The 13,719-nt window shown below is 54.9% G+C and overlaps 1 long non-coding RNA gene across 1 annotated transcript; it reads right to left on the bottom strand.

Annotated features, from left to right (window-relative positions):
* Positions 1 to 1,583: 1,583 nt before the first annotated feature.
* LOC307198950 lies at positions 1,584 to 12,285 on the bottom strand. Its single transcript, XR_013831722.1, has 3 exons — positions 11,852 to 12,285; positions 8,151 to 8,177; positions 1,584 to 2,415 (listed from the first exon to the last, which is right to left on the bottom strand). It is a non-coding gene; the product is annotated as an uncharacterized lncRNA (long non-coding RNA).
* Positions 12,286 to 13,719: the final 1,434 nt, after the last annotated feature.

Raw genomic sequence — 13,719 nt, 5'->3', positions numbered from 1 at the left:
CAGAGCCACCCAGGAGGAGAAGAGTAGGATGCTGGTGGGGGGGGGGCACTCCTGAACTGGCTTCTCGTGGGCAGGGTTCCTTGGAAGACAGGGGGAGCCCCACCAGGTGACGCTGACAGTTCTGTCTTCATCCAGCTGGGCTGATGTTCTCAGGGTAAGATCTCTGGACCTGTAGTGGCATCCGCGGTCACCCCACCCTACCCACAGCTCCAGCCCTGGGAGGACGAGGACGTTCACTTGTGCCCCCGGAAGAAGGGACCATGACCAGACTCTGGGGGTCCTGGTGGATAGCACATTCCTATCCAAGAACACAGGCAAGGTGTTGAGGGAATTGACCATCAGCACCTCAAGTGGCAACGTGAAGCAGTGTCTGTGGTTCGCTGTGCAGGATACAATAAGGAGAGTAAGGAGAAATCCTCTTCCAGGTGGTCAAGGTGCTGCAGGTCCAGCTGCAGGTAAGGGTGCTTCCTCCCAATTTGCATATTTGTTCCCATCAGCACAGATTGACCAGGCTGAGAGAGAGGGTGTGTAAACATCACTGGGACCCAGCGGTTCTGGACACTCGAGCGCCGGACTCCACGCCCAGTGTCTTTTCTCCACGTGCTGCGACCTCTGTCCGAGGGGCCCCAACCTGTGAACTCAGTTAATTCCCAAACTGCAAATCACACGTCTGTGATCCGTGTTTGCTAAGGCTGGGAGACAAGTTGAGCGCCATGAATATTTTGTAATAATACGGCCCCAGGCAACATTCAATCTATCCACATCCTGTGGAATGTGGATTGATATCGAATAGATAGTCTCATATAGTGCCTCCTCCCAGATTCCTTCATTCTGACAGTCCTACATTTCTTTAGTGGCAGTGGAGACATTCTGTCCACAGAACCCCTCCTCGCAGGGCCTCAGGTGGCCCAAGGCTGGGAGACCTTGCTCGCTTGATTCCCATGTGGGTGATGCTCCACACGGCCCCGCCTGCCGAGTCCAAGAAGAAGCCCTCGGCGTTGAAATTCCGCTGACTTCCAGCCTCAGTCGGGTGGTTGGGGCATAATTGCACAGGAGGCTTACAGGGATGAGTTGTAAAGAGAGTCGGCAGGCAGGCCATTGAGAAAGACTTACCCCGGGTGTTGGACTCCACACTGCCTGCCTTGGCAGGAGAGGGGCCAGTCTACACGTGACCCCGCCTCCCGGCACAAGTGAGCCATCCACACGGTGTTCCCAGCGCACGAGGCTGATGGCTGCATACTCCGTCAGGGGCAGCCCTGCCGCCCTTTGAAGTTAAGGCTCCCGGGTCCTGTAACTTCCACACCCCCTTCACAGTTCTCCCCTTTGGTACCCATGCGTCACGGGCATGCAGCCCTTCCGTGCCAGCCGCTCTAGGTGGGGCTGAGATGGACACAGGTGATCACAGCCTTTAGGGAGTCAGGGGGTCAATTAGAAGACAAACCGCTAAGCCAGACCTGAGAGCTGGGATGCTGTCTGTGGCGTGGTGCTCGGGGCCAGGCGTCCATGGGCTTCCTTAGACAGCTGGTGCGTCCCCTCCTGCACTGGCCGCACCCTCACCATTAAGTGAGGATCCCTGTGTGGGACCTGGGTCCCCTACACAATCATGGTTGCGCACCAGCTCCCCAGGGACAGATGAAAGTGCAGCCCGAGGGAGATGGGCTACAGGGGAAGGAGGCTGGTGGGCAGTGGTTCTTGGGGGGGTCCCCAGAAGCAGACCCTAGTGCTAGTGTTCCAGTGAAGTGGTTTATTTGAGAGGCCATCCAGGAAGCAGCAGGCAGCCTGGAGAGGATTGAGAGGGGGCAGGGAAGGGACCAGTGCAGGGGAGCCACTAAGCAGGTGATCACCAAGGGCATCTGAGCTCAGGGTCCCTGGGGCCTTGGGGAGAGGGGGCAGCACTGCAGAGCTGGGCCACCTGCAGGAGAGGAGCTGGGTTCCTCATCCACAAACTCTCAGGCTAAGAGCTGCTCCAGGAGCCCTTGGCTTCTGCTGGCAACAGAGAACCCTGGGAAGTGACAGTGTGGGTCGGTGCCTGGGGCCTCACCCATAACATCTGCTGCAGGAGGGGAGTGGGGAGGGTTTAGGGGTGTGGGGGAGGGGAAGAAGGAGCATGGCCCATTTCAGCAACCCTAAGGAGCCAGTGTGAGCAGCCAGACAGGTGGGCAGTGACCAGGCCAAGCCAGGCCTCGTAGGCTGTGGGCAAGACTTTCAGGCCTCCTTAGGAGGATGAAAAGCCAGAGAAACATTAGGTCATGCAGTTCTTGGGATCCGTGCAATCAGATACGGGCTTTGAATCTGTCACTCTGGTTAACCCACCTCCAGAAAGGGATGTGAGTTCTCAGGTTCCCGTTTCCCTGGAATCAGCACACAGCCATCCACTTCCTTCCTGTGGCCGGATGAGCAGAGAGTCTGGGACCTCTGGGAGGTAGGAGGAGTGGGGACGGCTGTTAGGGGTGCGCGTTCTAGTGCCCGACGCCCCCGTCTCAGCCCTGGGTCGGCCGCCAGCTGGCTAACCAGCTTCTCCCACTACAGTCCGGTCACCCTTGTTAGTTCTTTGGAAAGAAACTAAGAGGTCATATGACCTCGTTAAAGGCTGGAGTTGGCAGTGAGGGAAGGCCTGGCAGAAAAGCATGAGTCCAGGTAAACCTGGACCCAAGCTGCAGACACACCTTTCATCTCCTGCTGTCATCTTTTTTTTTTTTTTTTTTTGCAGTACACGGGCCTCTCAGTGCTGTGGCCTCTCCCGTTGCGGAGCACAGGCTCCGGACGCGCAGGCTCAGCGGCCATGGCTCACGGGCCCAGCCGCTCCACGGCATGTGGGATCTTCCCAGACCGGGGCACGAACCCGCGTCCCCTGCATCGACAGGCGGACTCTCAACCACTGCGCCACCAGGGAAGCCCTGTCATCTTTTTTTGACCTCACTGTTCATCAGAATCACCTGGAGGTTTGTTCCAACACAGACTGCGGGGCCCACCCCTGGAGTTTCTGATTCAGTAGGTCGAGGTCCTGCATTTCCATCAAGTTCCCTGGTGATGCTGATGCTGCCAGTCTAGGGGCCCCACCTGCGAAGCCTGGAACGTCACTGCAGAAGGACGGCCCTTATTCCTTCTGTGACTCCAAGAGCTGGTAGGAGAAGGATTTTCCGGATGGCAGGCTTGGCCATCTCTAAATCCTGCTGTAATCTTTTAAAACCAGATGGGAGCAGATTTCCACGGACATATGGGCAGCCTTTACCTCACTCAACTGTTAGCAAATCCTGTCCATCACAGCTGTTCTGCTTCCTAAACACTTAGAGAACAGGAAGACAAACCCCCGGCCACATGGGCCCCTGGGGTGGTGGGAGGGGCCTTGGGTGGGGAAGTCCCAAAGGGCAGGTGATTTCAGATGACAGAATCTGAGGGGGTTATGTGTGGGAAGGGACTCAGGGAGGGGGTCCTATGTGGTCGAGGGGCCTGTTCCCATGGGGCACACGTGAACTGGTAATATCCCGGGCCCAGGAGAGCCCAGGTTCTGGAACTAGAAGGTGTTGCCTTCAAGAAGGCCCCAGGCTGGACGGCGCCTTCCCTAGGGCATCCAGCTCCAGGTGGTGGTATCAGCGTGTGGTGGGTGTTATAGGCCATCCCCTAAAGATAGGTTTGGAGAGGGGGAGAGGGGAGGAGGTGATAGGGAGAGAGAATGAGAGTGAGAGCAGTTTGTTAAGGGTTAGCTGAAACTTAAAAAGTAGAAAAAGCTTTTTGGAACAAACTGCATGATTGCTAATCCGCAGGTCACAGATCGTCTGGAATACTTTATTGATGCTGAAATAGCCCAGCTGCAGAAAGCTTCCAGATGGTAATGAAAACTGCACGGTTAAGGAAAACTTCAAACTGGAAAAGGTAGGTGACAAACCAACTACCTGCGATGGTCTTGGCTGCTCTGAGCCCCAGGCAGAACTTGGGGTACACAGACCCTCTCCTTGAGGTCGGCATCAGTCCCAGTGTTTCGCCCCAGGAGTGGTCAGCCCTGTGGCCTTCAGAGCAGAGGGTGCAGGGCAGCAGGATGTGGAGGACCCCTTGTCCTAGGGACAGGATGCTGTCAAGGTCACTCTTATTGCAAGGACTCCATCCCTCCAGGCTCCTGGTGCAGGAAAACCCGCTAACACACATTCACTGGGAGTCTGCCCTCTTGGACCCTGATGCTCCACCCAGCTGTTGCCAGCCCCACGGTCGTTCATCCTTGTGAAGGCACAAAAGGGAGTCCGTTCACTCAGCCGCTCATCAAAGCTTACCTGGCACTTGGCGCTATTCTGGGTGCGGGAGATCAAGCAGTGACCACACCAAGTGGTGTCCCCACCCTCCCAGGCTCAGCCATGGTTTCCACAAATGTCAGGGAAGAGTCCCAGGTTCTCAGCAGAGGGCTGACATAGCCTGGGGGCTTTTGGCCTCAAGCCTGTATTTCTGACTCAGGGTGGGAGTGCCCGGGCCTCATCCAAGGGCTTCCTCTGAGGTTGGTGAAGGCCCCGGGCTCCCTGAAGGTGGGCTCCTTCCTTCACCCCCGTGGTCCTTCACGTGAGCCATGTCAGAATCACCTGGCGGCCTTGACACACCTGGATGGCGTGGTTTCCCCCTGAAGAGTCTGATTCAGTAGGTCTGGAGAGGAATCCAAGAACTGGCAATCCTCACGAGCTCCCCAGGCTGGGATCCGGGGCTGCTGCTCTGGCCTTGGGACCATGCTCAGAACCGCTGCTTCAGGCACCCACTGCACGGGCACTGCAAGGGCCCATCGACAGGAGCCTAAAACGGCCTCTGTGAGCTCACCATGAACAATTTCCATCATTTCCAGCACAATAGAGGCCCTTCAAGGACAAACAGTCAAGCAGGGAGCGTGTCTGATGCCATCTTATCTTTTATGTTAGTTTTATTTATCTTTTCCTGGTAGTACAAGTATGGTTGGTTGAAGTTTATATTTTCTACTGGGAGCATTGTGGATAAGGGAAAGTTGTTGCTTTTTACCTGTTTGTAGAAAATATTAAAGAGAATTAAGGAAACTTGTCTTCAGGAAGCTCTTTTATTCTCTGTAAGGTTTCCATGGCCCATCTCTGTTTTAAAGCACACGTTTTAAAGCCCACATTTATCGATAATGAAAACTTTGTTCTTTTCTTTCCAAGTGTTTGGAATAATGCTGAAGAGGAGTAATGCTGGGCATTCTCTCTTATTCCTGGGGAATTAATGGGATTCTCTTCAGTATTTATACCTTATTACTAAATATTGTATCAAGTATTGATTTCTGAAGCTCCTCCAACTCTCTCTTTACCAAGAGTTAGTTTTTTTTGTGTGTGTGTGTGTTTTGCTTTTTGTTTTTGCGGTACACAGGCCTCTCTCACTGTTGTGGCCTCTCCTGTTGCGGAGCACAGGCTACGGACGCACAGGCTCAGCGGCCATGGCTCACGGGCCCAGCCGCTCCACGGCATGTGGGATCTTCCCGGACCGGGGCACGAACCCGCGTCCCCTGCATCGGCAGACGGACTCTCAACCACTGCGCCACCAGGGAAGCCCCAAGAGTTAGTTTTTAAATTAAGAATGTTTTCTTCTATCAATTATTCTTTCAGTATCTACCAAGTGTATTGAATAATTTTTTCTTCTTTGATCCATTACTATAATAAATTCAAATAATATTGAGTCATCCTTACGTGTCTGGAATATGGAGCACGTGTCTTTTGGTTTTCTATAAATATAACTTTCTTTGAATGGCGTGGTTAGTTCTCATCCACACTGACTGAAGGTGGTGACAGATACACAGGTCACCAGTGTGCAGGCTTGTTGGGTGAATCTGCATCTTCAGCAAGGTTTCTGGACGATTTCTGCACAAGGACACGGCAGGGGACTATCCTTATTCCTCTGACACGATTAGCTTTGTTGAACCTGCTGTGGACATGCATACCTGGCATCCCCGTCTCTTTTATGGCATATTTCTGGGTCTCTCTGAGTGCGGAGTGTGATTCCTGAAGGCCAATTGTGGACATGCTTGTGCATGTGGGGGGGGGGGGTGTTCTCCAGTCACCACCTCGTTGATGGCAGGACAGCCCCTTCTTCTTGCCTCCTCCCTTCGTGGAGACACTCCGTGGGGCCCCGGCTGGAAGGGAGCAGTGGCATGGGTGGTGTCCGCACTTGTCTCTTAGAATACAGAGGGATCGATGCGCCACTTTTCATTTAGGAATTTTGCTTTTATATATTAAACAGTCAAACTTCCCTAGAGAATGGCTTGGAGCGTGTGGTGCACACACGCACACACGGGCACACACACGTTCCATGGTCTGACCCCAAACCCACTGAATCAGAATGTCCGGGTACTGACATCCACACACTTCATGTCACAGGAATGCTGAAAAGCACTGCACTAGGGACAGTAACTGTTTACTATGCAGCTGCTTTTAATTTGCTGGTATTTTTTTAAGGCTATTTTGTAGGTAAGTTTGGATTATAATTTATTTCTCAGCTATATTTTGGTTTCAGGATTTCTGTGGTCTGGTGTAATGAGAATGGGGGCTTTCCTTTTTTCCTGTGATCTAGATCAGTTTAAAGACCAAAAGAGCTTTGGGTTCTCAAGGCTTGATGTAATTTGCCTATAAAAACATTTTGACTTGGTATTTTGTTGGTTTGTGGGCAATGAGGCCCCCATAATACTCCTTTGCATGTGTCCAGAACTCAGTGGAGACCTAACGCCATTCTCTCTGACACCGTTTGCCTCTTAGCTCCTGAAATGCCCCAGTGTTTCCAGCCAATTATTGAAGATGCCCTTTGCTGTTTTTCCAGGGTTGCTACCGATCTGTTCATCTCTCTCTCCATCTCTCCCCTCACTCATCCGTCTATCACCCACACATAGAATATTTCATTTGTCATTTCAGTGGTTTTCTAAAAATTTATTTATTTATTTTTGGCTGCGTTGGATCTTCATTGCTGTGCACGGGCTTTCTCTAGTTGCAGCGAGCAGGGGTTACTCTTCCGTTGCGGTGCGCAGGCTTCTCATTGCGTGGCTTCTCTTGTTGTGGAGCTCAGGCTCTAGGTGCACAGGCTCAGTAGTTGTGGTGCACGGGTTTAGTTGCTCCGTGGCATGTGGGATCTTCCCGGACCAGGGCTCGAACCCGTGTCCCCTGCATTGGCAGGTGGATTCTTAACCACTGTGCCACCAGAGAAGCCCTCAATGACATTTTGAAAGGGAGAGAAGGGGTCTTTGGAATAAAAGATATGTTAGGTCCTAGAACCCTCTAAATTGCTCTTATCCTGACATTGTTGTTAGAACAAAAGGCATTGTTTGATTATTAAGATTACCTACATTAGTTTATACCTGGCATAGAATTGCATACAATCTACACTGTAGAAAACATTAAAGAGAATTCAAAATAAAATCAAGGTTACATCTGATCTCCCACCAGAATATGATGATGATTAATATTTGCTGTCTATCCATGGGAGGGACGGGGACAGATACCCCTCCAGGTACCTGCTGGTGGCTACAAAGGTCTGCAGCCTCCAGCCGGCAGATTCCTGGGGGCATTCCTTGATGGGTGACGACCCGTCTTCCCACATATTCCTAAGCTGACACGTAGTATCCTAAGCTGACACCTGGCAACAGAGCCATTTTTTTTCTCTTCCTCTTGGTACACTGCTGACTTTGCTGTGGTGGTGGTCTTTTTCAGAGACAAATTTCTGAATTTGTCTTTTTCAGAGCCAAATGTGCACATTTCTGGTGGGCGCACTCCCGTGGCACAGCGATTTCACCGTGATGAAGCAGAAGTGTGTGGAGGCCTAGGGGCTCTGGAGCTCCTACCACCATCCCTTCCTTTGTCTGTGAAACAGCAATGGCCTGTGAGCCATTACCAGCCCGCTTTCCTCATACATGTCCCCCTGCTTGCTGTTCTGCTTTCTAGATTCAGGTTAGGTGGTAACGAAAGATGGGCAGGACCAAGTCCTCCTTCCTGGCCTCATGGGAGGCCACTTGCCTTTAGCAGGCATGATGGCCCGCCCCCAGGAATAAGGAACATTTGTCACTGAGCACAGAGGGTGGGGTGCTGTCTGATTCCATTTCCCACCACACCCCTGGGAAGGAATCTCATTTTGATCTGGTAATCGCCCCACTCCCGCCCCACAGAGGGCTGAACACAGTGGGTACTCACAGTTTCCTTCTGGAAGCCTCCTTTGGCCTGAGGCCCCTTTCTCCCTGGGTCCCGAGTGGATGGGTCACCGGTGGGAGATGAGGGGGACGCAGCTGGGAGACCCCCTGGCAGAAGCAGCAGTCTTCCCCTTCGGGGCTCTGTGAATTGGGAGAATTTGTGTTTCTTTTTATGTAAATGTCAACAGTGGTCACAGATCTAGAGGGGTGAGGACAATAAGGCCTTCAAAGGAAGCTTCAGTGTTCACATGAGTCTGTGGGTGCACATATGTGCAGGTGTGTGCTGGTGTGTGCAGGTGTGTACTGGTGTGCGAATGCAGGTGTGTGTATGGAGAGAGACGGAGGAGAGATGGGGGTATGTGGAGAAGGAAGTACACAAACAGAGATGATAACAGGAGACAAAACTCCCTCAAAGAAAGCAATCATTAAAAATAGGTGTGTCTGGGGCTTTCCTGGTGGCGCAGTGGTTGAGAGTCCGCCTGCCAATGCAGGGGACACGGGTTCGTGCCCCGGTCCGGGAAGGTCCCACATGCCGCGGAGCGGCTGGGCCCGTGAGCCATGGCCGCTGAGCCTGCGCGTCCGGAGCCTGTGCTCTGCAACGGGAGGGGCCACAACAGTGAGAGGCCCGCGTACCGCAAAAACAAAAAAAGGTGTGTCTGAGGGGGAATTCTTTAATGGATAGAGTTTTAATTTCACAGGATGAAAAGCTTGTGGAGATCAGTTGCACAGCACTGTGAATATACTCAACACTACTGAACTATACACTTAAATGGTTTGGATGGGAGATGTTATATGTATTTACCACAATTAGATTTTTAAAAACTAAATAGGCTGTTTTAAACGTGGTGTTGGGTACAATTTGGGAGACCAACTGTGTTTCCAGCGTTCAGGGCTTCACCTCAGGGCCTGGTGGGTGGCAGGGATTCAGCATTCCTGCCCCAGACAGAATGAGGCCTCAAGACTCAAAGGCCACTTCTTTCGTCTCTGGTTCCTCCAAATTAAGGTCTCATGGTTGGAGACACCATGCCACCTGGGGTGACAGGGGACAAGTGGCATTCCCCTTGCAGAGCCCTTGCCTCTCCTCTGATTGTCTCTTCCCCCCTGTCAGCCCCCTTAGTCTCTCTTCCCAGCCCACCCATGTGTGCCCCGCTCTCCTCCGACACAACTCCTGCTCTGCCCCCAACCCCAGGAGCCTCTGCCAGGTAAGGGCCCAGGATTTGGATCTGAAACTGGCTTAACATCACTTGGACCTAATACACTTATCCTGATTAAAAACTACTCTTCCCCTCAGGCCAGTAGGGCTCCATCCAAAAGTGCCCCCCAGATACCCTGGTGGGATGCTCCCTGCAGAGCAGCAGACCCACTGCCCAGCCCCGGTGCTCAGGTCGGACCACAGCTGCGCATCCCCCCCTGCTTGCGAGGCACATGGAGGCGCCTTAGGAAAGACAGCCTTTTGGGACCAACCTCTTGGGATGGTCCTTTCTTCCGGACAGTTGGGTGGGAACCGCAGGAATCCAGTGTCTGCAGCAAGCGGGCAGGGCACAGTGCGGGGCTAGCCGGACGTGCTGGGGGCGGGGTGACTGCCACCCCGCTGGTACAGGTGTTCCTCCCACGTGGACAGAGATACCCCGTACGGGCCTATTTCTAAGTTTGTGTTAACTTATATCAAAATTTAATCTAACTTCACCTCTTTTTAACCTGTCTCTCCAAGTCTCTTCTTTTCATTTTCTTTTTCTTCACATGAAATAAAATGCTAGGCAGGCCTTGCTTTCCCTTGCTGGGTTTCATGTCCTTTCTGCTGAGATGTTGTTACTGGTGTCTCTCTCTCTCTCTCTCTCACACACACACACACACACACACACACACACACACACACACACTCACTTCCCTGGTGGGAGGTCAGACCCACAGCCTCTACTCCATTCTGCTGAAGCCCCCCTGCACCCTGGACCCAACACTGTCCGCCTCAGTCTGGGACGCAGGAGCAAAGGGGCCCTGGAAGGCCACAGAGATCAAGGAAATGCCGCCCAACAAGACTGGTCACATGGCCTCGGAGGCTGCCCAACCTCAGGACTGCTCTGGGGGTCCCGCCCTCTGCCCTGCCCCTATCCTTGCGGGGACCCAAGGCCTTTCCAGCTGGTGACCAGTCATGGCCATCCTCTGCGAGAACAAGGAATCCATTTAGCCCCATCCTGGACCGGGCTGTGGAGACCCCACAGGCCAGTGGGAAACGAGGCCAGAGCTGCCAGGACCAGGGGTGGGTGCTCCGGGGATCACCTGGGTAGCAGCAGCAGGGAGCTCAGGGACTCCAACCTGGGAAAGGGTCAGGTGGGCTGTGGAGAGAGTGCAGACTGGTCCTGGTCTCAGAGATGTAAGCACTGTCCCAGCTCTGCCATGTCCACTGGGTGCCGCACCACTGACCACACCCCAGGTCTGCTCGCCTTGACCCAGGCCAGCGTGGGGACCGCCTGGCTCCCAGGCCCTGCTGGACTGAGAGCCCATGGGGAGGGGCACAGACTCACCACCCACGTGCCTAGTGGGTGTGTTCCCCTTTCCATGTGGTAGGTACATGCAGACACAGTAGGTGCATTTCTAGGGTCTCCAGAGGAGTCAGGGACAAAGGGTCAAGGCCTGGGCACTGGAAGTGTTCAGAGCGGCCACCAGTGTCCACCCTGCATAGGGGATGGTGGGGTGGCCACGTGGGAGCTCTAGGATGGACCCAGGCTAGCAAAGTAGCTGTTCCCCTCCGACCCCGGGAATGAAATAACAAGGCTGATCTGTTTCCAAGGCACATGGGATAAAGATTTGCGTCCTCTCCCGAGACCGACGGGCTCAACCAGGGGAGAGGAGAGTAAGCAGAAGTGGGGCTGCAGCCGGAGCAGAGGCCCAGGGGGTGACACAGGCCGTCTGCGGTCCGGGGGTCCCTTGCCCACAGGCTGCTTTCCTTGGTGAAGGGCACTCCTGCCAGCTCTCCTCACGTCCACTGTGGAGGGCTCCCCGATTCATTGGCAGGTCCTGGACAGAGGCAGGCCGCTGCACCGGCCTGGCCATAAACCCCTCCTGTCTGCCCTCCTGGCGTCTCCAGTCTCAGCCAGGACCACCCCGCAAGTGCTGTCCCAAAGCCAAACTGAGCAGGCATTTCCCTCCTCCCATAGTCAACGGCCCATCAAGTGCACTTAAGCATACCTGGCACAGAAGCCCGTCTCTGCCCCAATCACCAGGCTACTGCTGGGCCTGCAGGGCCAGGTCAACGCACTGCCGTGGATGTCACCTAGGGCCAGCCAGAGGCTCTTCAGCTCCCCCGCCCAGGGGAACCACCCCCTCCTGCAGACTGGTGTGGATCATCTGGAAGGAGAGGCAACTTGCAGGGCCTGGATGGCCCCTCTACAGGCTGGTGACCATGCCGGTGGGGACCGGACAGTGCCTTTGTGCGCCCACTGTGCCCCGAGCATTTTATGCCCACCTGCTCTGCCCACCCATGGCCCACCCTGGGCCCCCTGCCCATCGGTGGAGACTCCACATGGGCACTCACGCACCATGTCCCCACCCTTGGTGGGGCTGTCCCCTGTGACGGGCAGCCTCCTGACTCCTGGCTGCATGTGTGGACCCAGGCTGGGCCGTGGAAGGATGGGAGCCCAGGAAGCCACGGGGAACAGAGGACAGAGGGGCTCAGGACAACAGGGCACTTGCAGAGGAGCTCGGGGCCAGGCTTGGCAGGGGGCAGGCCCTCTCCCCACAGCGTTTTACGGTCCCTGCGGGCAGATCCTGGCTACCTGGGTACCAGTCCCAGCTAACAGCCTCCCTTCTTGGGCATGAGCGTGTCTGAGCACGAGGAAACGAGTCTCTAGTCCTGGCTGAGTCACGGAGCCCCCCGGCCAGGGGAGTGAGGCCAGGAGCAGGGTCGGCTGTGGGACAACCTCCCGGACGCAAGCATGTCTGAGCCGAAGGCTGTTCCACCTCGAGGGCAGGGGTACAGCCACAGGCCAGCACAGAAGATGGAGTTCTTGTCCCAACGCTGCCACCTTCCAGTTCAAAGCCCTCACGGTGTAACTGGGCCCTCAGTTTGCTAGCCTTCATCTTGGAGGACAGAATGCCTGCTGGCTCGGTAGGACCAGGCGATGTGCTGGGTCAGCTGCGTGTACGTCCGTTACAGCGGGGGAGGCTGACGGTTCTGCTATCCACGTGCCGACACATTTGCAGGTTTCTGCTGAGGTCAGGCCGGCTAGCGGCCTTAGGGACAGTTGGCAGCAGAGACCTGAGCCCTGGCCTCTGTTGCCTCCTCCCACTTTTCACTGTCAGCCTTGTCCCACCAAAGAGTTAAAAGGCATTAGTTCTACAGTCACTTTTGTTCTTCGGCTGACACAGAGTTTAATTGTTGCAACATCAAAGTAGGCCAGGGCCAAAACAGAGACTGCAAGGCTCTTGCCCAAAGAACAGAGGGTCCTTGGAATAGAGGATGGGGAGGTCTTGGGTCTGCGAGTCCCCAGCTCTTATCTGGACATTAGGCGTGCCGGCAGCGTTTACCCATCCCCCCGTGAGGACAGGAACGTGAACCTGGGGGCCTTTCTCAGGAAAAGAATTGCCAACGGCAATGAGCTGGTCTCCGGCTCTACATGGGCTCCCACCACGGACACTGCAGGGACAGGCCCCCGAGCTGTCGGACTTGATGGGCTCAACCCAAGGTGTGCACATGCCCAGTGCCCAGCTTGCTCTGCTTCCAGAACCCTGACTGCACCTCCTGGCCGGGAACCTCAAGGCCTCAAGGCCAGCCCCCTGCGCACACGCAGAGAAGCCCCTTCTGCCATCACTCTCTCACCCTCACCTTGCCCGTGGAAAAAGCAAGAATGTGGGACTGTGACCATTGCCAAGATGGAACCGGCTGTGTGGTGGACCTAGCTTCACCTTGCTCAGTGTCACAGCAAACTTCACGCATGAGAGAGGCCCAGAGCCAGGCCGCAGATCAGCGGATTGCTCCAAAGTGCTGGGGACTGGACCGTGGCCTTCCTCTTGACGAAAGGGGATTTGTGATGCAATGAGGGTGATTTCTACAGGATCTTTCCCCATTCAGCCACCCCTGGAGCAAGACTTAAGGGCATTGCTATAAGAAGAACTGCCGAATGAGATGAACCAGGCAGGAATTATGTCACGCAGCCGGGCTGAGTGCGGGCGAGGACGGGCATAGGACTGGAGCCAGGTGTCTGGCCCTCGGCGGTGCCTCTTGTGAGTCCAGGTGGGCTGGGCGCCGTCCTAGCTTCTGCTGCCATCGCTCGGCACCTGTCTTGGCAAGCAGCCAGTTAATGTGGATGTGGAGAAAGGTGATGGGGCCTTTTCCCTTCCAGGCTCTTTGCTTTCGAGGGTGTTGGCCTGAACGTAACAGGGCTCCCTCATGGAGGAGATGGGGCCTCAGCTGCACAGCCTTTCATGGGGGCCTCTCCCAGGTAGAGATCTCAGCCTCCCCGCCTCCGGCAGACCCTCAATCCTGCAGGTGCAGAATGACTTTAGGTGGACAGTGGAGAGCTCTGGGGGGGTGGTTCAGAGTGGAGGGATGGAGGCCTGCAGAAAGGGGAAATAAA

This window comes from Stenella coeruleoalba (genome assembly GCF_951394435.1).
Source record: "Stenella coeruleoalba genome assembly, chromosome: 15".
Lineage (NCBI taxonomy): Eukaryota > Metazoa > Chordata > Mammalia > Artiodactyla > Delphinidae > Stenella > Stenella coeruleoalba.
Note: the sequence above shows the minus strand (reverse complement) of the source record. Positions and strands in the feature narration are given on the sequence as shown.